This window comes from Eretmochelys imbricata, chromosome 1, assembly GCF_965152235.1.
Source record: "Eretmochelys imbricata isolate rEreImb1 chromosome 1, rEreImb1.hap1, whole genome shotgun sequence".
NCBI classification, from domain to species: Eukaryota; Metazoa; Chordata; order Testudines; family Cheloniidae; genus Eretmochelys; species Eretmochelys imbricata.
Genome location: NC_135572.1, coordinates 358793230 through 358820874, shown reverse-complemented (window position 1 = coordinate 358820874; position 27645 = coordinate 358793230). Strand labels below are relative to the sequence as shown.

Genomic DNA, 27645 nt, shown 5'->3' with positions numbered 1-27645 from the left:
GAGTAGCCCCTTTGACTTCAATGAAACTACACAAATGCTGAAAATTAAGTTTGTTCGTGTTTGCAGGATGAGGGCCTAAATATAAAGGGCAAAGAGACAACAAGACACACTCAGAGACTAGGGGAAGTGATCCAATGTGACATTTTTCAAATCTCAATTAATCCTTTTCTTCTACAGTGTTAGAACGTACATGGCAATTGAGCTGATTTTTAAAAGGGTCTTCAGAGGAGATCCTGGCAATTATAGGTTGGTGAGTCTAATTTCAGTACCCAGCACATTGATAGAAACTACAGTAAAGAACAGAATGATCAGACACATAGATAACGTGTTATGTTGGGGAAGAGTCAACATGGCTTTTGTAAAGAGAAGTGATGCCTCACCCATTTATTAGGATGTTCTGAGAGTGTCAACAAGCATGTGGATAAGGGTGATTCAGTCAATATAGTGTACTTGGCTTTTCAGAAAGCCTTTGACAAGGACCTTCACCAAATGTACAAAAGTAAGTAGCAGTTCCATCCCTCGCCAAACGCCATTCCCACCTCCACTGATCTTTCCTACCCCCCCGTTCCATCCCTTGCTAAACACCATTCCTGTCTGCCACGGAACCTTCCCATCCCCCATTCCACCCCTCGCCAAATGCCATTCCTGCCTCCATGGATCTTTCCTACCCCCCCACCCCATTCCATCCCTTGCCAAACACCATTCCTGTCTGCCATGGAACCTTCCCATCCCCCATTCCACCCCTCACCAAATGCCATTCCTGCCTCCATGGATCCTTCCTTCCCCCCCATTCCATCCCCCACCCAATGCCATTCCCGCCTCCATGGATCCTTCCTACTCCCCTGTTCCATCCCCCACCAAACACCATTCCTGTCGGCCACGGAACCTTCCCCCTCCCATGGAACCTTCCCATCCCCCCTCCCCAGGTCCATGGAACCTTCCCCCCTCCCATGGAACCTTCCCATCCCCCCTCCCCAGGTCCATGGAACCTTCCCCCTCCCATGGAACCTTCCCCCGTTCCCAGCCCAATGGAACCTTCCCTGCCCCAGGCCCTCCCCTTCGCATAAAATCTCCCCCCCCACAGCCCAATGGAACCTTCCCCTGTTCCCAGGCCCAATAGAACCTTCCCCGCCCCAGGCCCTCCCCTTCGCATAAAATCCCCCCCCCAGGCCATGGAACCTTCCCCCTCCCTTCCCCCGTTCCCAGGCCCAATGGAACCTTCCCCGCCCCAGGCCCTCCCTTTCACATAAAATCCCCCCCCCCGCCCATGCAACCTTCCCCCTCCCTTCCCCCGTTCCCAGGCCCAATGGAACCTTCCCCACCCCAGGCCCTCCCCTTCGCATAAAAACTCCCCCTCCCCCGGCCCATGGAACCTTCCCATGCTCCCTTCCTTGAGCTTTCCCAACCCCCCCCCTCGCGGCTGCGCGGAGCCCTCCGGCTTCACGTGCCCCGCGCTCACTCCGGCGCCGCCCTGGGCCCGGCCCAGTCCCTGCGGCAGGCCCCGCCCCCGCCCCCTCCGCCCCGCCCCCTTCCCGAGTCTGGGCAGGCCGCTCCCGCCGCCATTTTGGAGCGAGCGAGCGAGCCTGTGGTGGCCGAGCCCTCAGCCCCGGCGCTCGGTGACCGCGCAGCCCGGCCGGGGAGCGAGTCGCTGCCAGGCCCGGGGACGTGTCCCATGTCCGCGGCCTTGCCGGCCTCTGCAGCCCAGGGAGCAGCGGGAGCGGAGCCTCGGGCCCGCCGCCGCCGGGGAAGGCCGGGCCCGGAGCAGGTGAGACCCGCGGCTGGTGCTGCCTCCGGCTCGCTGCGGCCGAGCCCCTGCGGGCGGCTCCGCGAGCCTGCCCCGGAGCGGCCTGAGCGCCCCGACGTGCCCGCCCGTGACGCCCCGGCGGTGCCTGCCCCCCCTGAGCCCTTGGAGCTGTCTGCCCCCCCCGAGCCCCCCTAGGTGTCTTTCCCCCCGGGATGTGCCTCCCCCGGGCTGTCTGAGCCCCCCCAGTCGAGGTGCCTATGCCCCTTGGATGTCCCGGCCTTTCTGAGGCCCCCCCCATCCACGGTGTCTGTGTCCCCCCCCCCCGGAGTCTGAGCCATCATGAGCCCTCCCCCCCAGTGGCTGTCCCCCTCCCCCCCCCAGCTGCTAATGAGAGTCTTGAGCCCCCCCTCCCCCAGGTGTCTGAGTCCGGCCCACGGTGTCTGCCCCTTTTGGATGTACCTGCCGCCCCGATCTCCCCCGCCCCAGATGTGTCTGAGCCCCCCTCGGATAATCCTGTGCCTCTGGATGTGCCTGCCCTCCCCCTGACATCCCTGAGCCCCTCCCCCTGGGTGCCTCAGCCCCACTGCTTGCCTCCCTGTGACACCCTGAGCTCCGGAGGTGTCTGCTCGCCTGCCCCACCGTGACACTCCTAGGCTCCCCTCAATGTGTATGCCCCCTGAGTCCCCCCGAATGTCTGTCCCGCAGCCTACCTTCCTGCAACACCTGTGACCCCTCCTCCCCCAAATTCTCCCGAGATATGTCAGCCTCCTGACCTACCCCCCTGGGACACATCTGGCCCATCTGGATATGTTACCTCCCCCATGACCCCTCCTATCCCCTGGATCTGTCAGCCCGCTGCTCCCCTCCCCCGCCCCACACCTTCTCAGCGCAGTGTCTGCCTCCCACTTGCAACACCACTGACTCTTCCTGGATGTGTCAGGCCCCCGAACTGCCCCCCTGTGACACTCTGAGCCCTAGATGTGTCTGCTTGCCAGGTCCCCAGAATCTGACAGTATTTTTTCTTTCATCCCTAGCTGAAAGGCACCTACCTTCCCTGAAGGGGTTCCAGTCTGTGGATGCTGGGGAGGTCTAGTGTTTTGAAAGACATCTCTTTCTGCCTCCCCCTTCTCTAGTCCTGAGGATCCTGATCCCCAGCCTCAGCCCCAACAATATGCCTCCTTCTGTGCATTCTTTCTGCCACACCATCCTGCTTTTTCCTGGGGCTTTGTAGCTGTATTCGCTGCTCCTTTGATCCTTCACAAGTTTTGCTTATCTCAAGTTCACAGCCTAGATTTCATCTTTCAGAAGAACTTCTCAAGGCAAAGTATCCCCCCCCTGTATTTGAGGGTGCGTAATAAAAGATCTATATTGCTTTACTACATCCTGTAGATTTGTCCCTTTGAACAGAAATCAGTTCTTTAATTACTGAAACTCACTCTTAATCATCAAACCACAATTAACTAGATGCTACTAAATTGTTTTTGTTATTGTTTTATTTTAAAAATAGCCAGCTGGTTCAGAAATTCGAAGTACTTTTAATTATGAAATTCCTTTTTTTGGGTCTTATTTTATCAGAAGTTTTGGGTCTTTCTTTATCCTTTTAATATAGGATTTGGGTGAATAATTCTAAGTTTCAGGGTCTCGTTGTATAAAGAGTTTGTTTAAATTTCACTTTCTTCTTGTAATGGAGACATTGAAACTTGATTTTCTGGGCTTCTGTAAAAGGCGGTGAGGAAGAGTGAGAGAGAGAATATTACAGCCTAGCCTTTTTTGAGTCATTCATAACAGTCGGCTAAACACTGAAACTGGCAGAGGAGATCATGTTGGCAAGGTCATGTGGAGTCCATGGTCAGTTTGATTAGGAGGAATGAGTGACTTTGAATCTGTATGGCCTAGATTTGAATTAGGGAAGCCATTGGCATTGGTGCATATTGTACATGTGAAATAACAGTGATACACTGCTTCTATGATTATATAGAAATTGTGGTGGGAATTGTAGCAAGTCCATTTGTGACTTCAGCCTTGAACTTTCTTACAGGAAGATTGTATTTCTTGACAAATCTAGTGAAAGCTTCTTTCTTGATTTGAAGGTCTTGTTTTGTAGCAGCTAGAGAAAATTAGGAAGTGAAAAAGGAGAAATTAAGACAAATTTAAAAGGCTGTGAGGTATTTTTCATAATCTTGAAAATATTGTATTCATTTTGTTAATGTAGTAAAAGTTGAAACTGAAGCTTATTTCCTTAGTGAAACCTTTTCCCTCTCAAGAAGGGAGAAAATTTGTGTTGCATATTTAGGCCGCAGTCCTGTAATAAATTATGTGTGTGCTTGAAGTTAAGGATGTGAGTAAACATTTGCAGACCTGGGGTTTTATTAGGGTAGTTTGTCTGAGTTATAGAAAAAAATGGATAAAAATCTCTGATTTTTGCCAACATTTTTGTTGTGACTCTTGTGATTTTAAAAAAACCTCCCCAAACTATCAGGGCAACTTTGGCTGTCTTAGTGGTGGCAGTTGGTGGTGATGTTGTTGTAATTTACGTAGCAACTGATTGTGATACCATGCCAAATTGACATAAGTTTTGGAATTTGGAAAAGAAGCAGGTAAAGATCATGTCTTCATTGAAACATCCCTAATAATAAACACTGGTGCATCAGAATGGCAGAAGATTGGATATGAGCAGAATTGTCTTGAAGTTGACTGTTTTTCCATGTTTCTGGTGTGTTGGATTTTTTCCTCGTGACTACTGTACTTTATTGTTGTAGAATATGATGATTCATATTCAAAAGTTAGATAGTTGGTGGGGCTTCTGTTTGGGGACCCAAGACAGTATCTGGCCTGAATCATGGGAAGTCTTATTAGGCATCGAAGAAACTTTTTAGTGAAGGGAGAGCCTGTAACAGAAGGGATTGGCTCTGTTTTAACCAACGGAGAAACAGACTGCTGGCATAGAAAACTTGTAATGTTTTGGGGGAAGTCACTAATAAGTGGGGGAGCCTAATAAGATTTCCCGTGATTCAGGCCAGGATACTGTCTTGGGTCCCCAAACAGAAGCCCCACCAACTATCTAATTTTTGAATATGTATTACTTTAGGAAAGGTTAAGAGCAGCAATCATTACTTGTTTAGGGGCATAGTCTCTTCCCTTTTTGTGGTCCCTGTGAGAAGAGAGCAGAAAATACCCTCAGGTCCCCCCAGCTGAGGATTCCTCTGGCAGAGAGACGTCTCAAGTGAATATAGAGCTGGCAAAGACAACTCTTTCCCTGCATCCTGTGGTGCATTGGTTGCGGAACTAGCTGGCATGAGTTGTACACTGGCTTTCCCCAGCTCTTGTAAACTGTTCTAACCTGGGCTAAGAGAGGGAATCACATGGTTCTGTACCTATTCTCTTCCCTTCTGATGGCTGTATGTGGGAGGGGAGCCATCCTTTCTATGGATTGCTCTGTGTTCAGGCATAGCCAGTCGAGTACTACCTTGCTGTTCCTGGGGTGCTTGCAGTCTGGCAGGTAAGCAGGCAGTAAACCCAGCCAGAACTTCTCACCTTCCCTGGTGATGCAAGCAGGTGGTGAGTGGGAGATCTGAGCAGCTTCACCAGGGAATGGAGAGCATCTGCTTAGAGCTCTCCTGGCTCTCACTGTTGTGGCTGCTGGGGAAGCTAAGCTCTTTTACATTCTATCCATAATGACTGGACTAAACACTTACATTCAAAAATGGCAGGTCACGGCTCAGGGAAAATATTAAAAATTCATAGTTAACTATACATTTTCTTAACACAATTGAAGCCTCAAGAGCCATGGATGGGACACTACTGTATTTATTGGTGTGAGAAGCTTAACAAAAATAGGTGAACTAGAATGTTTGAAAATGGAAGAGGATCTTGATATTATAGGCACTTCTGAAACATGGTAGAATGCCAACATCCTGGGGGTACTTGTGTATAAACTATATAAGATGGACAGATTGAGTCAAAGAGCTGGGAGAGTAGTACTATAAAAGATTCCATAGAATTTTCTAAGATGAAATTTCTGAGTGAAGAGGAGTTGGAGGGATACAAATACCAAGTCATAAGAATACAAATATACTCACAGAGTTTCTCTACCAGTCTCTAAATCAGGAATTTGAAAGATTGTACAATGCTGAGAGCTCTCAGAACGAATACAACTGAATTAATGAGTGACTTCAACTATCTGTATAAACTAGTCAAATGTTGGGACACATTTTAAAAAACAGTTTGTGCTTATCTTACCCTTAACAGGGGTCTCCTACTTATTCTGTGGAGAGGGCAGAGTTCTGTATTTGATTATGGTCTGTGGGCTAGGTTACAAATGTAAGACAACATGCTACCCTTCTCTCCATGGTGAATTTTTCTTTGATATCAGTAGGTTTATACAAAGATCAAGGACAGTATATGGCCTGTAGGGGATAACTAAACTTCTAGTTATTATTATTATTACTATTTAAATGCCTTGTTTTTTTTTCAATATCACTTAATGAGAAAAGATGCAATCTTTTATGACAACCACTATTTCTAAGCCTCTTGTTTCTCTTTCTTCCTTATTGCCCCTCCCCTGTCTTTGTGTGTCCTCCTTTCTTCCCTCTGCAGTTCCCCCGCCATAGGCTTCTCTCTTCTCTCTTCCATTTGACCTGCTAAAATAATCAGCAATGAAATAGTTAATGTTGACATAACATGTTGTCATAAGGCTTTAGAATTAACACCTTAGTGAGAGATGGAAGTTGACACACACAGCAATTGTTTCAGGCATTGTCTGTTTGCAGACTCTGGAAGACATCACTGTATTGGTTACACTCACTCCACAGTTGAAGATGATCTTTCAAAACCAGGGATAGAACCGAAACTAAAAACAAACCCCCAAACAGATTTTTAGAATTTGAGTTTGTCATGCAGACCACATAAATGCATTAAAAGGCCAGATCTGGCCTGCAGGCTGGGAATTTGATACCATTGCCTTAAACGATTGCTCTTTTGAACAGTTAGTTTTACAAACAAGAGAAGCTACTCTAATGTTAGTCCTAAGTAATGCACAAGTTGATGCAAGAGGTAACTCTAGTAAAAACATTACATAGCCATGAATAGAGTATAGCTAAGGTCAACATCTGTATGGGAGGGATTATACCAAGAATGAACTATGCGGGGAGTTGAGAAAAATGAAGAAGCTAGATTCAAAAGAACCTGAAGTGAAAAATAAGGAAATCAGAATCTTTAGTCTGTGCATGGAGATGGTAGACAGCTGTTGACAACTAACTAGTATTTTCTCACTGGTTCCTTGTGGTCCCCTGTCATTGTTGTACCTATTCTCTCTCATTTTATACTTTGATTATAAGCTCTTTGTGGCAGGGACTATCTCCGTGTTGTGTCTGTAGAGGGCCTAGTACAGTGGGCCCTGATCCATAACTGGGGTTCCCAGGTGAACCGCAATACAAATAATAAGTGATAATCTTAGGCAGTCATGAACTCATCCATACCCCTACACAAAAAACAGGAAGGCAAGAGAAAAGAACATTATGGTTAAGTGGCAAAGTTCAGTAGGTTATTTAAGCCATACAGATAGGGCTTGAAAAATCTACTGGGCTGTGCAAATAGGAAGCATTTTCAAGCAAGCGCTGTTAGATTCTGTGGAAGTTAAGCTTTTATTATGAAACAAAACAAAACTGAGTTTCTAACCTTTATGGTTGCAAACAAACAACCCTTTCAAACATGAACCAAAAGTAACTTGTGCAGTGCTGTCTTAAGTTTGGAGACAGATTGCTTCATACCTCTGCTTCTGCTCCTGTCTTTGCCTGGTTAAAGCAGAGTAAAAATACTGATCAGTCTTGTCAGTTTTCATTGCTTCTGTCAGAACCCTGTGGACAGCCGTGAAATTGTCAAGTATTAGGTCAAATTGATTCTGGTTTTGTTTAGCAAAGCCAGGAGTAGCAGCAGCAATAGAGGCAGATACTGGAGCTATTTTCTGAAAGAAGAATTTTAAAAATGGATGTTGGGGGGTGGGGTTCAGTAGTGGAGATCCTCCTACTCACCCTCACAACGCCCCAGGAGACTGAGGGACGGAACAGCAGTGAAATTTTCAATGCGTTCTGGCCCTGCCTCCTTTGACTCCTCTGTCTTTGGTGGTCTTATCTGTATTGGCTGAAAAAATACATCTGAGGTAACTGTATCCCCAATATGCTCTAATGAAAACAAGTTCAGATCAATATTTTAGCTTCTCTTCAATGGCTTTATCCTTTTTACTTGTTATTTATTGTCTTTAGCTATTGCTCTTCCTCAGACATTTTAGCTGCTATTATTTGTTCCTTTCTGTTGGTCTCATTTTGGCCAATCTTCCACTTTTTGGAAGGATACCTGTTAGCAGGTTTAAACTTTAGCCAGCACCTACTAGCCCAGGAGTTAAGCCTACTAACTATCCATAGTCTGAAAGACCACTTTCAAAGTCATACTCCCTGCAATTTAAAATAGTTATTTGCCAGTTACTGGGAACTTTATTAATATTCTCAATCACCTTTCTGTTTAATAATTTTTAAAAAAGTGACTTTTGCATCTTGACTTGGTTTTGTTATATCTGTTTTCCCTTCTTGTCTTCTCCTTTTTTTTTTTCTATTTTCCTGTAACAGATCAAGCTGAATCTTTTCCAGAGTTGGTTCTGTGTGTTCCTCTCTTCCTTTGCTCTCTCTCCACCCTTTTACATATCTTTCTTTAATTATGCCCTCCACCATTTCCCCATGTTATTATATTTTCTGTCTCCCTTTTCTTGTACTTCTCCCCTTCAAATCAGTCTTTCCCAATGGCTTATTTTTTTTTAAACAACATATTCCATCTGTCTCACACCTTCACCATCATCCAGAGGGCATAGAAATTTCACTAAATACCAATAGCCAGAGAACTAAACTTTCTATCCAAAGATTCATATGGAAGATGATTTGGAATCCTAGCTACTAGAAAAGGTAACGATATGGGGAGTCCTGCAAGAATGATGTCCATGGACTCTGCTCAGTGGCTTCCATCTTTTCACTTCAGTTTCTTGCTAGGTGCTGGATAAATTTGAATGCCTACAAGAAACTGGCCAACTGATGAAAGCCATGTTGAGCTTCAGTCAAGAATATCCCATATTTATGTGTAACTTTTTTATATGATTCAGTACAATTAAGTTGTGCACTGCTTACATTGTAAGCTTTCTTGCATATATGTGTGTACAGCATGTTTGGATTCCTGATCCTGACTGAGACCTCTAGGTGTTGTTAAAATTAGGGCTGTCAAGCGATTTAAAAAAAAATAATTGTGATTAATCGCACTGTTAAACTGTAATATACCATTTATTTAAATATTTTTGGATGTTTTCGACATTTTCAAATTTATTGATTTCAGTTACAACACAGACTACAAAGTGTGCAGTGCTCACTTTATATTTATTTTTGGTTACAAGTATTTGCACTGTAAAAAAATAGTATTTTTCAGTTCACCTAATACAAGTACTGTAGTGCAATCTCTTTATCGTGAAAGTTGAATGTACAAATGTAGAATTATGTAAAAAAACCAAACCTGCACTCGAAACCAAAACAATGTAAAATTTTAGAGCCTGTAAGTCCACTCAGTCCTACTTCTTATTCAGACAGTAGCTCAGACAAACAAGTTTGTTTACATTTGCAGGAAATAATGCTGCCCGCTTCTTGTTAACAATGTCACCTGAAAGTGCATGGCACTTTTGTGGCCGGCATTGCAAGCTATTTACGTGCCAGGTATGCTAAATATTGTATGCCCCTTCATGCTTCAACCACCATTCCAGGGGACATGCGTCCATGCTGATGACAGGTTCTGCTCAATAACAATCCAAAGCAGTGCATACCAATGCATGTTCATTTTCATTATCTGAGTCAGATGCCACCAGCAGAAGGTTGATTTTCTTTTTTGGTGGTTCGGGTTCTGTAGTTTCCACATTGTAGTGTTGCTCTTCTACGACTTCTGAAAGCATGCTCCATACCTCGTCCCTCTCAGATTTTGGAAGGCACTTCAGATTCTTAAACCTTGGGTCGAGTGCTGTAGCTATCTTTAGAAATCTCACATTGGTATCTTCTTTGTGTTTTGTCAAATCTGAAAGTGTTCTTAAAAAGAACGACGAGCTGGGTCATCATCCGAGACTGCTATAACATGAAATATATGGCAGAATGCTGGTAAAACATAGGAGGAGACATACAATTCTCTTCCAAGGAATTCAGTCACTATTTCAATTAATGCATTATTTTTTTAATGAGCGTCATCAGCATGGAAGCATGTCCTCTGGAATGGTGGCTGAAGTATGAAGGGGCATACGAATGTTTAACATACCTGGCACGTAAATACCTTGGAATTCCGGCCACAGAAGTGCCATGCAAATGCCTGTTCTCACTTTCAGGTAACATTGTAAATAAGAAGGCGGCAGCATTATCTCCCGTAAATGTAAACAAACTTGTTTGTCTTAGCAATTGTCTGAACAAGAAGTAGGACTGGGTGGACTTGTAGGCTCTGAAGTTTGACATTTTGTTTTTGAGTGCAGTTATGTAACAAAAAAAGTCTACATTTGTAAATTGCACTTTCATGACAGAGATTGCACTACAGTTCTTGTATGAGGTGAATTGAAAAACTTGTCATTTTTACAGTATAAATGTTTATAAACTAAAATAATATACACTTTGATTTCAGTGACAACACAGAATACAATATATATGAAAATGAAGAAGAACATCCCAAATATGTAATAAATTTCAATTGGTATTCTGTTGTTTAACAGTGCAATTAAAACTGCTGTTAATCGAGATTAATTTTTTTTAATCGAGATTAATTTTTTGAGTTAATCGCTTGAGTTAACTGCGATTAATCGACAGCTCTAGTTAAAATATAAATAAATAAGCTCTCTGTGTGACAAAGTTCCTCCTCTGCCTTGGTGGGTGCTGCGCTTAATGTCGAATTTGCTCGCCTCAGAAGTTCACGGCAGCCCTCAGTTTGACCACTTTCATGGCTCAAATCTGCCATTCACTCAGTTAGCCTCATCACTGGCCAGTATGGGGAAAAGGAAGAAGAACAATGCCCGCAGTATCTGCTGATCCACCTAGTGGATTGGGGAACAGGCCAGAAACCTTCCCCGCTGGTGGAACCCACAGTCCAGGTCAACTCCTCCGGTATCAAGTAGGGAGTTGGGGGAATGGAGGGATGGGGGGAACCCGGGCCTGCCCTCTACTCCGGGTTCCAGCCCAGGGCCCTGTGGATTGCAGCTGTCTACAGTGGCTCCTGTAACAGTTGTGTGACAGCTGTAACTCCCTGGGCTACCTCCATGGCCTTCTTTATTCTCACCACAGGACCTTCCTTCTGATGTCTGATAATGCTTGTACTTCTCAGTCTTCCAGTAGTACGCCTTCTCACTCGCAGCTTCTTGCACCTCTTGCTCCCAGCTCCTCGCACGCACCACAAACTGAAGTGAGCTCCTTTTTAAACCCAGGTGCCCTGATTAGCCTGCCTTAATTGATTCTAGCAGCTTCTTGATTGGCTGCAGGTGTTGTAATCAGCCTGTCTGCCTTAATTGTTTCCAGAAAGTTCCTGATTGTTCTGGAACCTTTCCTGTTACCTTACCCAGGGAAAAGGGACCTACTTAACCTGGGGCTAATATATCTGCCTTCTGTCACGCTCCTGTAGCCATCTGGCCCGACCCTGTCACATCTGTGAAACCTTATCGTCTTATTTTCCCCCTTATCCTCCCTTCCTCTTGCTCTCATGGTGTTTGTGGCAATCACTTATTGAACCTTTATTTCAAATTAGATTGTAAACGTGTTAGGTCAGGATCCATATGTCTTTCTATAAGTTTGTGCAGTGCCTAGCACAGTAGGACCCTGATCCTTAGCCTGACAAGGGCCTATGGGCATTATCATAATACAAATGACTAATAATAATAGAAGCCCCAACTTTACCCTGCTCTGGCTGCTGGGAGAAAGAGCGCTAAATAGTGACGAGTCACCAGGTCCAGATGATGCACATCCATGAATTCTGTAGGAACTGAAGTAGCTGAGTTGTTAAAAATATGAGATTACAATAACTCCTTGCTACTTTATGCTAAAAATGCTACTTTAAGTGAAATATGTTAAGCGAATCCAATTTCCCCATAAGAATGAATGTAAATAGGGGGTTAGCTTCCAGGGAAATGTTTTTTGCAAACTGGATTAAGTTTAGAAGTGTGAGCAACAAGGGTGATGTTGTGATGGGAGTCTGCTATAGACCAGTGGACTAGGCTTTCTTCTGGCAACTAATGGAAATTACTTGATTGCAGGCCCTGGTTCTCATGGGAGACTTCACTCACCCTGATATCTGCTGGGAGAGCAATACAGTGGTGCACAGACAATCCAAGAAGTTTTTGGAAAGCATAGGGGATAATTGCCTGGTGCAAGTGCTGGAGGAACATGACTGGGAAAGGAGTCCAGGAGAGCTAGCTGTATTTTAAAGAATCCTTAGTGAGGTTACAGGAACAAACCATCCCGATGTGTAGAAAGAATAGTAAATATGGCAGGCGACCAGCTTGGCTTAACAGTGAAATCCTTGCTGATCTTAAACACAAAAAAGTGGCTTACAAGAAGTGGAAGATTGGACAAATGACCAGGGAGGAGTATAAAAATATTTCTCAGGCAAGCGGGAGTGAAATCAGGAAGGCCAAATCACACCTGGAGTTGCAACTAGCAAGAGATGTTAAGAGTAACAAGAAGGGTTTCTTCAGGTATGTTAGCAACAAGAAGAAAGTCAAGGAAAGTGTGGGCCCCTTACTGAATGAGGGAGGCAACCTAGTGACAGAGGATGTGGAAAAAGCTAATGTACTCAATGCTTTTTTTGCCTCTGTCTTCACGGACAGGGTCAGCTCCCAGACTGCTGCACTGGGCAGCACAGCATGGGGAGGAAGTGACCAGCCCTCTGTGGAGAAGGAAGTGGTTCGGGACTATTTAGAAAAGCTGGACGAGCAAAAGTCCATAGGGCCGGATGTGCTGCATCTGAGAGTGCTAAAGGAGTTGGTAGATGTGATTGCAGAGCCATTGGCCATTATCTTTGAAAACTCATGGCAATTGGGAGAAGTCCCGGACGACTGGAAAAAGGCTAATGTAGTGCCCATCTTTAAAAAAGGGAAGAAGGAGGATCCTGGGAACTCCAGGCCAGTCAGCCTCACCTCAGTCCCTGGAAAAATCATGGAGCAGGTCCTCAAGGAATCAATTCTGAAGCATGTAGAGGAGAGGAAAGTGATCAGGAACAGTCAGCATGCATTCACCAAGGGCAAGTCATGCCTGATTAATTGCCTTCTATGATGAGATAATTGGCTCTGTGGATGAGGGGAAATCAGTGGACGTATTGTTCCTTGACTTTCGCAAAGCTTTTGACAAGGTCTCCCGTGGTATTCTTGTCAGCAATTAAAGAAGTATGGGCTGGATGAATGGACTATAAGGTGGATAGCAAGCTGGCTAGATCGTCGGGCTCAAGGGGTAGTGATCAACGGCTCCATGTCTAGTTGGCAGCCGGTATCAAGCGGAGTGCCCCAAGGGTCGGTCCTGGGGCCGATTTTGTTCTTCATTAATGATCTGGAGGATGGCGTGGATTGCACCCTCAGCAAGTTTGCAGATGACACTAAACTGGGAGGAGTGGTAGATTCACTGAAGGGTAGGGGTAGGATGCAGAGGGTCCTAGACCAATTAGAGGATTGGGCCAAAAGAAATCTGATGAGGTTCAACAAGGACAAGTGCAGAGTCCTGCACTTAGGATGGAAGAATCCCATGCACCGCTACAGACTAGCAGGGCCGGTGCAAGGAGGTTTCACGCCCTAAGCGAAACGTCCACCTTGCGCCGTCCCCTGCAGCAACTCCCCGCTGCCCCTTCCCTCCCTCCCCACGGCCCGGGGAGCCCCCCCCGCGGCAGCTCCCTGCCCCAGCTCACCTCTGCTTCACCTCTTCCCTGAGCATGCCGCCGTTTCTCCCGCCTACCAAGCTTGCGGCGCCGATCAGCTGTTCGGTGTGCAAGCCTGGGAGGGAGAGAAGCAGAGTGGGGCGGTGCTCAGGGGAGGAGGTGGAGCAAAGGTGAGCTGGGGCGGGGAGCAGTTCCCCTGTGTGCCCCCCCCATTACTTGCTGCAGGCGGCCTTCCCTGTGCCCCCCGCCCGAGCTTACCTCCGCTCCACCGCCGCCCCCAATCACTTGACGCCCCAGGTGACCGCCTAGTTTGCCTAGTGGTTGCACCAGCCCTGCAGACTAGGGACCGAGTGGCTCGGCAGCAGTTCTGCAGAAAGGACCTAGGGGTGACAGTGGACGAGAAGCTGGATATGAGTCAACAGTGTGCCCTTGTTGCCAAGAAGGCCAATGGCATTTTGGGATGTATAAGTAGGGGCATTGCCAGCAGATCGAGGGACATGATCGTTCCCCTCTATTCGACATTGGTGAGGCCTCATCTGGAGTACTGTGTCCAGTTTTGAGCCCCACACTACAAGAAGGATGTGAAAAAATTGGAAAGCGTGCAGCGGAGGGCAAGAGAGATGATTAGGGGACTGGAACGCATGACTTAGGAGGCTGAGGGAACTGGGATTGTTTAGTCTGCGGAAGAGAAGAATGAGAGGGGATTTGATAGCTGCTTTCAACTACCTGAAAGGGGGTTCCAAAGAGGATGGATCTAGACTGTTCTCAGTGGTAGCAGATGACAGAACAAAGAGTAATGGTCTCAAGTTGCAGGGGGGGAGGTTTTGGTTGGCTATTAGGAAAAACTTTTTCACTAGGAGGGTGGTGAAGCTCTGGAATAGGTTCCCTAGGGAGGTGGTGGAATCTCCTTCCTTTGAGGTTTTTAAGGTCAGGCTTGACAAAGCCCTGGCTGGGATGATTTAGTTGGGGATTGGTCCTGCTTTGAGCAGGGCGTTGGATTAGCTGACCTCCTGAGGTCTCTTCCAACCCTGATATTCTATGATTTTATGAAGCTTGTCTGAGGTGGTGAAGTCAGAGGGTGGAAGAGGGTGGGATATTTCCTCGGGAATGCCTTCCTGCTAAACGATGAATTAAAACTTGGCCGAGCCCTCAAGGGTTAACACTTTGTTAATATAGCCTCATGCTCCACAAGGCAGTGCAAATGGAGGGTGGGGAGACAGCATGGCAGATAGAGAGAGACACACCGTATGTTTGTGAGAGAGAGAAGCGCATTGCCCCTTTAAGTATACCGACCCCACTCTATGTACACTGCCTTTTTAAAAAAAGAAAGGGAATACTTGTGACACCTTAGAGACTAACAAATTTATTTGAGCATTTTTCCTTTTCTTTTGTGAATACAGACTAACACGGCTACTACTCTGAAAACTGCCTTTTTAAGTAGATCAGTAAGTTGAGACAGCAGCTGCGGCCAGCAAGCTCCCTCCGTCCTGAGCCCTGTCGTATTTTCCCCCACCTCTCCAGAGATCGGGTAAAAGAGCGGGGTGGAAGGAGACACCCTGACATTAGTCCGCCTCCTGCACCCCCCCCCCCTGCACAGCAAGGAGAAGGTTCCCAGGAGCAGATCCAAGGCAGAGGGCAGGAGCAGCACATGGCAGTGTGGGGAGGGACAGCTGAACTTCTGGCAGTTGGTAGCCTGTTGGGCAGCTGCTGCACAGGGAACTTACGGGAACGGGGAGCTGATGGGGGGTGGGGTGGGGCTGCCAGTCCCTGATTCCAAGCCCCCACCAGCTAGCTCCAATGGGCTGCGCTTTCTGTAAGCAGTGGACAAAGCAGGTGGCTGCCAAACAAGGTTATAAGGGAGCATTGCAAAACTTTAAACAAGGCTGTTCTCTTATGGATCAGCAACGAAACAACATTAACCAGGGGCATCCAATGAAGTGAGCTGTATCTCACGAAAGCTTATGCTCAAATAAATTTGTTAGTCTCTAAGGTGCCACAAGTTCTCCTTTTCTTTAAGTGAGGAGTTACTGTACTTATTAGTGTTAGCTCCTATACCAGAGAATTGGAGGATAGCAACTCTTACATAAAGGCATTAGGTGTGATCCTGGTAGTTACAATCCAGTGAGCCTTGCTATAGGGGAGGATGAAATAAATTTGTGGAAACAATAATTAAAATAGTTAGAAACATAGCTTGAAAAATTTTCCTGACATCTGCTTGTCCAGAGATTAAATCTACTAAGGCTGTTGAGGAAACTTGTGGTATCGTGTCCTCAGAATGTGCATATTTGATTTTCATTGGCACATCTGCATTCTCCGCCACCCCCATGTCTCCTTAAGAGATCAATTGTTCCTTTCCAATGTATCATTTTTATTTCCCAATCAATTTTGTCACATTTCATTTCAGTTATCCCTACAAAAAATAAATTTCATCTCCTAATCAATCAGTAGCCTAGGGTGTGGCTGCTGCTGCCACCCTCCCATCCTGGGTGTGTTTGTGGCCCACGGGCTCCCAGCTTCTGCTTCTTGCTCCATTTCTTAAAGTAGTAGCATCTCAGAGGTCACTCTACTCCCTTTCCTCCTCTTAAAACAGCAATACCTGAGCTGCTCTTCTCCTGCCGCCATAGGAGGGGACCACATCTTTTTGATTCCACTTGCCTGGACAAAGCTTCTATTCACTTTTGAGTAAGTGGATTTTTCAAGCACTTCATATAAAACACTTGAAGGAACATAATGTAGGGATGAACGAGCAGAGCATCTGTGGAGGAAGATTATCTCCAATTCATCTGAATCCTTTGAATGTGTCAGTAAAATAGTGAATAAAAGAGAAGCAATTGACGTGTTTGGACTTTCAATAAATGTTTGACAGAGGGCATCACAAGAATTTGTTAAGGTAACTTAGTCATAGGGTGAGAATTTAGTACCGTCATGGATTGGGAATTGGCTACTAGACAGAAAACCGCTTTCAGCATGGCAAAAGGTTATCAGTGGGAAACACTGATCCGTAAAAGCATTAGTGGCATTTCATATATTAATTTATGATCAGGAAAGGGAGTTAATGATTTATTTACATCAGTAAAATGAGAGGAACTCATAAGGACCTAATGAAACTAGGTCATTGGGCAGCATAATGGCACAATAATTCAGCGTTGACAAATATAAGGTAATGTATGTAGGAAGGAAAAAAAATTACTAATCATGTATGTTGGGTTTGAAATTAACTGTAACCAGTTGAAGTGGGAAAAAGATGGGCAGCTTTATGAATACATGTTCTTTATGTGTGGAAGCAAAACACAATGTTGAGATGTATGGATAGAGAGTGGGGTGGAAAATAAGTCTGAAAATAGCAAAATTGTTATTATATAAATTGGTGGTATGCTCTCACAGTGTTAGGTTCTTCTGTTTCAAAAAGATGTAGTTGAAATAGAAGGGATCCAGAGATGAGTCATGAAAATTACTTGAAACATAGAAAGACTTGTATGTGAAGAGATACTGAAAAGAGTTGGACTATTTAGTTTAAAGAGGAGACAAATTAAAGAGGCATGATAGAGGTATATAAAATGTATGTTAGAGAGTTGTAGGTTACAGGATTGGTTCCCGTGTACCATCCTTTTTAATACAAGAACAAAGGGACATCTGAGGAAACTGAAAAGGTGACAAATTTAAAACTACCAATGGAACTGCCTTTACATGGTGTGTAGCTAGTCTGTGGAACTCATTGCCACAATATATCATTTAGGCCAAGAGTTAGGAGGATTAAAAAAAGGATGAGATATTTATAGCAGAACCTCAGAGTTGCAAACACCAGAGTTATGAACTGCCCAGTCAACCACGTACCTTATTTGGAACGGGAAGTACGCTATCAGGAAGCAGAGCACGCACATACACACAAGCAAATACAGTATAGCACTGTTTTACATGTAAACTACTTAAAAAAAAAAAAAGGAAAGCCTCATTTTTCTTCTGGATAGTAAATTTTCAAAGCTGTATTAAGTTAATGTTCAGTTGCAAACTTTTAATAGAACAACCATAACATTTCATTCAGAATAACAAACATTTCAGAGTTACAAACAACCTCCATTCCTGAGGTTTTCGTAACTCTGAGGTTCTGTTCTATTAGGGTAATGAGACCATCCACGTATTAGAGAAGATAAAATGTGGTATAAATCGGCCACTTGGAGATGCTCAGACACTATGTTAATGGGGGCCAAGTTATTCCATCGTGGTTCACTGTGGGGATTCATGCGCCTAATTCTGAAGCAACTGGTACTGGCCACTCTCAGAGATAGGATACTGGACATAGTGGACCATTGGTCTGACCTGTTATGGTATTTCCTATATTCTTAAAGCCAGACTGCCTCCCCAATCCATTTCATGTCCTTACTTCTGCTGCTGTTCATAGCAGTAGATTGAAACTTACAGTCTTAAGATTCTGAGGAGCAGTAATGATATTAACCGGATTCTTTAAACTGTCACTTGGGGATTCCGTGGTCAGTTGTTGCGACAGGGGACTCGGGGCATGTCTACGCTACTGGAATCATCTGGTGAAGACGCGCTATGCCGACGGGAGAGCACTCTCCTATTGGCATAATTACTGCACCTCCGCAAGAGGCGGAAGTTATGCTGGCGAGAGAGCATCTCCCACGGACATATTGCTGTGTGGTAAGCCCTTTAAGTCGATATAACTTCTGTCACTTAGGGAGCTGTCTTTTTCACACCCCTGAGCACTGTAAGTTACATCGACTTAAATGATAGTGTAGCCCAGCCATCAGTCTTCAGTTTGCTCAAACCCTTCAGTGAGTTTGAATTAATGGTACTTGGCAACTCCGAGGATCAAAGAGAATGTTCCACTGACATAGCATTTGGATAAACATGGGTCTGTCTGTCATTGAAAAAATGCTTTGTTTGAAAATTATTTTTAGTTTCAGGCATTGGTATACAACAATGATATACTCTTAACAATACATACAAATAAATAACCTGAGCTTTTTTCTATTTTTTAAAACATGGCAATTAAAACTTAAATTCAGACAAGATTGAGATTATAATTGAGGTTTTATGACAATAAAATTTTTGATAGCCTTTGAATTACTATTGCTCTTTGAACATTACATTGTGTACTCTTTCTCTCTAAGGTATTTATAGTGGCCCAGTCACCAGAATAAGTACTGCCTATCTTTTATGGGAAGTTCACGTTCGTGTGTATATAATCTATTAAAGTCCTTTATTAAATCTTGTATAAAAGACACCAGCCTCAAAGAGGCCCCTTTGCTTCCCAAGAATTTGAAGTCCTAATATTTTCTGTTCCAGAGTACATTGATTTGGTTTTTTGGCAAGCAAAATTGCTATTAAGGTTATCAGTGTGAACTTGTTCCTGGAGTTTGTGCCTAAAATGTGTTGAACTGTAATGAGTGTAAACTTTATATTAATAAAATCCAGAACAAACTGAGCTATAGAAGATGTGCAAGGATTGCAAATTCTATGTATTTGAAGGATGTTGCCCACATAGTTGTGAAGCTTCCTGGTGATCAATATTTAGCACCAAGACATGCTGGGGGAAAAAAAACTTAAAATCATGGGCTTATTTACTCATGTAGAATGTGTTACTTTCATGCATCTAAGGATTAAAGAACTAAAATTGATTTTTTTTAAAATATTTTGTTTAAAGTGGTATTGTTTTATCAAAAAGAAAAGGAGGACTTGGGGCACCTTAGAGATTAACCAATTTATTTGAGCATGAGCTTTTGTGAGCTACAGCTCACTTCATCGGATGCATGCAGTGGAAAATACAGTGGGGAGATTTTATATACACAGAGAACATGAAACAATGGGTGTTACCATACACACTGTAACGAGTGATCACTTAAGGTGAGCTATTACCAGCAGGAGAGGAAAAAAAAAAAAAAACGTTTTGAGTGATAATCAATATGGGCCATTTCCAGCAGTTGACAAGAACGTGTGAGGAACAGTAGGGGGGGAAATAAACATGGGGAAATAGTTTTACTTTGTGTAATGAAACATCCACTCCCAGTCTTTATTCAAGTCTAATGTAATGATGTCCAGTTTTCAAATTAATTCCAATTCAGCAGTCTCTAGCTGGAGTCTGTTTTTGAAGTTTTTTTGTTGAAGAATTGCCACTTTTAGGTCTGTAATCGAGTGACCAGAGAGATTGAAGTGTTCTCCGACTGGTTTTAGAAAGTTATAATTCCTGATGTCTGATTTGTGTCCATTTATTCTTTTACGTAGAGACTGTCCGGTTTGGCCAATGTACCAGGCAGAGGGGCATTGCTGGCACATGATGGCATATATTACATTGGTGGATGTGCAGGTGGATGAGCCTCTGATAGTGTGGCTGATGTGATTAGGCCCTATGATGGTGTCCCCTGAATAGACAGATATGTGGACACAGTTGGCAACGGGCTTTGTTGCAAGGATAGGTTCCTGGGTTAATGGTTCTGGTGTGTGGTTGCTGGTGAGTATTTGCTTCAAGTTGGGGGGCTGTCTGTAAGCAAGGGCTGGCCTGTCTCCCAAGATCTGTGAGAGTGATGGGTCATCCTTCAGGAAAGGTTGTAGATCCTTGATGATGCGCTGGAGAGGTTTTAATCGGGGACTGAAGGTGATGGCTAGTGGCGTTCTGTTATTTTCTGTGTTGGGCCTGTCCTGTAGTAGGTGGCTTCTGGCTACTCTTCTGGCTCTGTCAATCTGTTTCTTCACTTCAGCAGGTGGGTAGTTGTAAGAATGCTTGATAGAGATCTTGTAGGTGTTTGTCTCTGTCTGAGGGGTTGGAGCAAATGCGGTTGTATCATAGAGCTTGGCTGTAGACAATGGATCATGTGGTGTGGTCTGGATGAAAGCTGGAGGCATGTAGGTAGGAATAGCGGTCAGTAGGTTTCCGGTATAGGGTGATGTTTATGTGACCATTGTTTATTAGCACCGTAGTGTCCAGGAAGTGGATCTCTTGTGTGGACTGGTCCAGGCTGAGATTGATGGTGGGATGGAAATTGTTGAAATCCTGGTGGAATTCCTCAAGAGCTTCTTTTCCATGGGTCCAGATGATGAAGATGTCATCAGTGTAGCATAAGTAGAGTAGGGGCATTAGGGGACGAGAGCTGAGGAAGCGTTGTTCTAAGTCAGCCATAAAAATGTCGGCATACTGTGGGGCCATGCGGGTACCCATGGCTGTGCCGCCGATTTGAAGGTATACACTTTGTCCCCAAATGTGAAATAGTTACGGGTGAGGACAAAGTCACAAAGTTCAGCCACCAGGTTTGCTGTGACATTATCGGGGATAGTGTTCCTGACAACTTGTAGTCCCTCTTTGTGTGGGATGTTGGTGTAGAGGGCTTCTATGTCCATAGTGGCCAGGATGGTGTTTTCAGGAAGATCACCGATATATTGTAGTTTCCTCAGGAAGTCAGTGGTGTCTCGAAGGTAGCTGGGAGTGCTGGTAGCGTAGGGCCTGAGGAGGGAGTCTACATAGCCAGACAATCCTGCTGTCAGGGTGCCAATGCCTGAGATGATGGGGTGTCCAGGATTTCGAGGTTTATGGATCTTGGGTAGCAGATAGAATACCCCAGGTTGGGGTTCCAGGGGTGTGTCTGTGCGGATTTGTTTTTGTGCTTTTTCAGGGAGTTTCTTGAGCAAATGGTGTAGTTTCTTTTGGTAACCCTCAGTGGGATCAATGGGTAATGGTTTGTGGAAAGTGGTGTTGGAGAGCTGCCTAGCAGCCTCTAGTTCATATTCCGACCTATTCATGATGATGAGAGCTCCTCCTTTGTCAGCCTTTTTGATTATGATGTCAGAGTTGTTTCTGAGGCTGTGGATGGCATTGTGTTCCGCACGGCTGAGGTTATGGGGCAAGTGATGCTGCTTTTCCACTATTTCAGCCCGTGCACGTCGGCGGAAGCACTCTATGTAGAAGTCCAGTCCAGTTTTATCAGCATTGTAATAACAGAACATGTAGGTAAATTGATAGCATCAGTGTGTTCTGAGGTCAGATTGGTTCTGATCACAGTATTCAAAAGAATGTAAGCGTTTTAATATGTATATGGTTATTGTAGTAGAATGGTTGTAGTTGTGATTTTATTTTTTAATGTTTGGAACTATTTTACAATATATATCTTGCATGAGATATTGTTAAAGGAATACTGTCAAACTTTGTGATTTTTTTTGTTTGCTCCATTATGATGATATGGTACTGACCATATAGGTGAAGTTGATTTATAATACTTTACCTTCCAATAGAGTGCAACAGGAATTTTCAGTCTGCAGATACTGCTTCCTAATTGTTCAGCAGGGTCTGATGCAATTAGAGCATTCTCTAGCTCTCATCTGCAGTAAAGAGTTGAAGTCCAGAATCAAATATCTGCATGTCAAATTACTTATTACCAGAGTGGATTTGCTATGAAGTAATATTTAAGTGTCCCACCAGGATGGTCTAAAACATTTATTTGGATCATAATTGCCAATTTATTAGCTTAGCCTATGTCTGGAAGAATTTATAGTTGGCTGTGAAGTTTCAATATGTTTCAATTTTCCTGGCCTAAACAAGTTTTAACCTAAAATATAGTTGACATCAAAGTCTTGTTCAGTAATGTGAGAAATACATGTGGACAGATAAAATTGTTTAACGGAACATTTGAAGAATGCTGTTGGAGGGTAAATCAATATTAAAATTGAAATAATCTAGTATTCTGTTTCATTTGTTTAAATTTTTTAAATAGATTAGTCACTTAGTCTTTAACAAGATGGTTTGAAATTTTGTTTTATATTGAAAATATTTAACTGTTAAATCTGTGCACATAGTCATATGGTAATTGAGATTAAAATATGGATTAATAGATTTTTAAGGCCATTATGAAAACGTAAGCTTACTTTCTGAAAATCACAGGCCATAGAATTTCTTCCATTGATTCGCCGTGTCTAGCTGAATAGTCTGTGGCTGCACTAGAATAGAGAGCGTATCCTTTTGTTTATTTTATAACTGTGTTACAGTTGACCATTAGCACAAAATAAATTTACTGCTCGTTATGTGCTTTGTTTTGATTATTTACTCATAAATCTTGCCAATTCAGGAACGATGTCTCACATTTAGTAAAAATAATTAAAATATAGGTCTAAACCCCTGTAAATCCAGTTCTTAAAATAGCCTTGGGCATTAGCTGGAAGTTTGATTGGATGGCTAGTGGGTATGGATAACGTTAGTCATTGAATCAGGGAAATCTTTGATATTTTTTAATTTGGGGATTTCATAGCCACAGAATAGCTGGAATTAATTCTTTCTGTGGGTTGCATATTGGATTACTATTGCACGTTGAACCTTCGTGTTTTCCTGCAGTAATTTTCCGTTAGAAAATCCTTTAGTCTCTGCTAAATCTTTTGCAGCACACATAGTTAGGTTCATGTGTGCCTGCTTAAACACAGACCTTTTCATTTTCAAGTAATGTCAGTTGAGTAGGAGACATTTTTCTTGGTGTCAAGAAAAATTACTTAAAGGAAAGCACAGCACTCATCCAGAAAAGGGAAACAAAGGCAGATTCCTCTATTTGCTATTTGGCCAAAGAATCTTTTGATGGACAAAAAGAAAAGGAGTACTTGTGACACCTTAGAGACTAACAAATTTATTTGAGCATAAGCTTTCGTGAGCTACAGATCACTGAATGCATCCAATGAAGTGGAAAATACAGTGGGGAGATTTATATGCATAGAGAACATGAAACAATGGGTGTTACCATACACACTGTAACGAGAGTGATCACTTAAGGTGAGTTATTACCAGCAGGAGAGCAGGGGGGAAAAAACCTTTTGTAGTGATAATCAAGGTGGGCCATTTCCAGCAGTTGACAAGAACATCTGAGGAACAGTGGGGAGGGAGGGGGAGGAATAAACATAGGGAAATAGTTTTACTTTGTGTAATGACCCATCCACTCCCAGTCTTTAATCAAGCCTAAGTTAATTGTATCCAGTTTGCAAATCAATTCCAATTCAGCAGTCTCTCATTGGAGTCTGTTTTTAAAGTTTTTTTGTTGAAGAATTGCAACTTTTAGGTCTGTAATCGAGTGACTAAAGAGATTGAAGTGTTCTCCAACTGGTTTTTGAATGTTATAATTCTTGACATCTGATTTGTGTCCATTTATTCTTTTATGTAGAGACTGTCCAGTTTGCCCAGTGTACATGGCAGAGGGGCATTGCTGGCACATGATGGCATATATCACATTGGTAGATGTGCAGGTGAACGAGCCTCTGATCGTGCGGCTGATGTGATTAGGCCCTATGATGGGGTCCCCTGAATAGATATGTGGACACAGTTGGCAACGGGCTTTGTTGCAAGGATAGGTTCCTGGGTTAATAGTTCTGTTGTGTGGTGTGTGGTTGCTGGTGAGTATTTGCTTCAGGTTGGGGGGCTGTCTGTAAGCAAGGACTGGCCTGTCTCCCAAGATTTGTGAGAGTGATGGGTCATCCTTCAGGATAGGTTGTAGATCCTTGATGATGTGTTGGAGAGGTTTTATTTGGGGGCTGAAGGTGATGGCTAGTGGCGTTCTGTTATTTTCTGTGTTGGGCCTCTCCTGTAGCAGGTAACTTCTGGCTACTCTTCTGGCTCTGTCAATCTGTTTCTTCACTTCAGCAGGTGGGTAGTTGTAAGAATGCTTGGTAGAGACCTTGTAGGTGTTTGTCTCTGTCTGAGGGTTTGGAACAAATGCGGTTGTATCGTAGAGCTTGGCTGTAGACAATGGATCGTGTGGTGTGGTCTGGATGAAAGCTGGAGGCATGTAGGTAGGAATAGCGGTCAGTAGGTTTCCGGTATAGGGTGATGTTTATGTGACCATCGCTTATTAGCACCGTAGTGTCCAGGAAGTGGATCTCTTGTGTGGACTGGTCCAGGCTGAGATTGATGGTGGGATGGAAATTGTTGAAATCCTGGTGGAATTCCTCAAGAGCTTCTTTTCCATGGGTCCAGATGATGAAGATGTCATCAATGTAGCATAAGTAGAGTAGGGGCATTAGGGGATGAGAGCTGAGGAAGCATTGTTCTAAGTCAGCCATAAAAATGTTGGCATACTGTGGGGCCATGCGGGTACTCTATGTAGAAGTCCAGTCAGTTGTTTCAACCTTCAGGAGTAATCCACCCAGAATCCTTCTTTCTGTAGTCTTAGTAGGAAGGGCTCTGTGGATTAGTATGTTGTTCAGAGGTGTGTTGGAAAAATTCCTTGAGTCGGTGATGTCGAAAATAGGATTCTAGGTCACCACAGAACTGTATCATGTTTGTGTGGGTGGAGGGGCAGAAGGAGAGGCCCCGAGATAGGACAGAATCTTCTCCTGGGCTAAGAGTATAGTTGGATAGATTAACAGTATTGCTGGGTGGTTTAAGGGAACCACTGTTGTGGGCCCTTGTGGCATGTAGTAGTTTAGATAGTTTAGTGTTCTTTTTCTTTTGTAGAGAAGCAAAGTGTGTGTTGTAAATGACTTGTCTAGTTTTTGTAAAGTCCGGCCACGAGGAAGTTTGTGTGGAGTGTTGGTTTTTTATGAGACAGTTTTGATGGACAGTTATGTAGTTTAGTTCACATTTACCTTCAGCTGGTGACCATTCTTATATCAGTACCTCATTACAGTTTGCAGGTGGGGTGGAGATGTGCCCTCCTATCTGGCAAACTGCAGTCCATGTCTGTAGCTGTTAAAGATGATTCTGTTAATGTTTAAGAATTATGGTAACTCTGGTGTTCAGGAATCCATTGTCTTGCGTGATCCTGTAGGACTTTCTGTCTGTCCCTTTCCTAATCTGTAAAATGGAATTGTCTGTCACAGGAGTTGTATGAAAATGTAAAGTGATATTTAAGTGCTATTATGTTCTCTTAACCTTGAAGTCTGAAGAGAGTTCCAAACTGCAAATAGATACTGGTGGAGTGAGCTCCATGAACCACATGAGTAGAGTCCCTGATTATCATATTTATAACGGTTGTTAGAGGAGCCACTGCGGTGCTGCTTAGTTTTTATTAAATCTTGAAATGGGAGGAAGCTTTGCAGTTGTAAAGTAAAGGAGGCCTAAGGGGTATTCTTTAATTTTAAAAAAATAAAAAATCATATAGGTATTTGCTGTTTTGCTGTGATAACTTTAGAGGTCAGTAGCAAATACATTTTTCCATCTACAGAATTTCTATAGGTAAGACAAATAGTTGAAGTCTTCCATTTAATTTCCTTGTGTTGATAAAACGGACACTAATAATGATTGTGTTAAGTAGGATTTAGGACTTGAGTGCTTAGACCTGTAGTATGAAATCAAATTTCCAGTGTGCTCTTGGGCTATGGATGAATCTATAATCTTCTAAGTTTTTGTTTTTCTTATTTCAAATATTTCTTCCACTCTACTCTGAAATATTTTTTTTGTTTTTTGTTTTTTTCTTGCCACAGTTACTAAAAACACAGTAGCAAATATTCAGATGAATATCACAATTATTTTATATCCTCTGTATTAGCGTTGGAGAAGAATGTGCCAGAGCTGCTATCTAAAACGATCAGCTCTGAAACCTTTTAATAGAGTTTAAAGCCAGAGGGGACCATTAGATCATCTAGTCTGACGTATATGTCACAGACAATTACATTTTATCAAGTTACCTGTACTGAACTCATTTGTTTGACTCAAGCATATTTTGTGTTTGGCTAAAGCATATTTTCTAGAATGGCATCATCTTGATTTGAAGACTCCAAGAAATGGAGAATCTGCCACTTCCCTTGGTAGTTTGTTCCAGTGGTTAATTATCCTCACTGTTAAAAATTTTGTGCCTAATTTCTAATTTGAATTTGTCTGGCTTCATTTTGCAGCCATTGGTTCTTGCGAGGCCTTTCTCCACTGTATTAAAGAACTCTCTCATGCTTGTTCATACCCCAAGGTACTTATACATCATAATCAAGTCACTTCTCAATCTTCTGTTGATAAACTAAAGAGATTGAGTTTTTTAAAAATCTCTCAGTGTAAGGCATTTTCTCCACTCCTCCGATAATTTTTGTGCCTTTTTTCTGCACCCTCTCCAATTTTCCAACATCCGTTTGAAAATGTGGACACAAAACCTTCATGTATGTATTCAGGGTCACAAGTTTTAATGGAGTACCTGTTCTCTTCTATGGTATGGAAGAGGATGCACATCATAAACATTCATTGTCAAAGGGGGTTACTTTAGAAGTGTTATATATTGTGACAGGGTCAGGCCAGATGGCTACAGGAGAGTGATAGAAGGCAGATATATTAGCCCCAGGTTAAGCAGGTCCCTTTCCCCTGGGTAAGATAATGGGCAGTTCCAGAACAATCAGGGATTTGCTGGAACCAATTAAGGCAGACAGGCTAATTAGGACACCTGGAACCAAGTAAGAAGCTGCTAGAGTCAATTAAGACAGGCTAATTGTTTAAAAAGGACCTCACTTCAGTCAGTGTGGGGCGCGCAAGGAGCTGAGAGTGAGAAGGCGTGCTGCTGGAGTACTGAGGAGTACAAACGCTATCTGGCATCAGGAGGAAGGTTCTGTGGTGAGGATGCAGAAGGTGTTGGGAGGAGGCCATGGGGAAGTAGCCCAGGGAGTTACATGAAACACTATGGACAGCTGTGATCCACAGGGCCCTGGGCTGGAACCCAGAGTAGAGGGCGGGCCTGGGTTCCCCCACATCCCCCCAACTCCCTATTGGATACAGGAGGAGTTGACCTGGATTGTGGGTCCTTGGCCGATTACCCGGCCCACTATGTGGACCAGCAGAGACTGCGGGGATTGTTCTCCTTCCTTTTCCCCATGCTGGCCAGTGATGAGGTTAGCTGAGTGAACGGCAGGTTTGAGCCACGAGCAAAAGTGGCCAAACTGAGGGCTGCCGTGAATCTCTGAGGCGAGAAAATCCGCCAATAAGCACAGGACCAACCAAGGCAGAGGAGGAACTTTGTCACAATATCAATACACTTGAAGGAGGCAGTGTGTTTCCAACAATGTATAAGAACATAAGAATGGTCATACTGGTCCATCTA

General features: G+C 43.7%; 1 protein-coding gene across 8 annotated transcripts in view; it reads left to right on the top strand.

The window, feature by feature from the left end:
- Window positions 1-1544: 1544 nt before the first annotated feature.
- The window catches only part of PPP6R2 (protein phosphatase 6 regulatory subunit 2), a 162583-nt gene continuing 136482 nt past the window's right edge, over window positions 1545-27645 (top strand). For 7 of the 8 annotated variants that reach the window (XR_013348421.1, XR_013348423.1, XM_077837855.1 and 4 more), the window contains exons 1-2: window positions 1545-1765; window positions 2779-3091. The gene's annotated coding sequence lies outside the window, so the exon portion shown is untranslated. The remainder of the gene's footprint in view (window positions 1766-2778; window positions 3092-27645) is intronic. The other variant, XM_077837864.1, reaches the window with a different exon arrangement.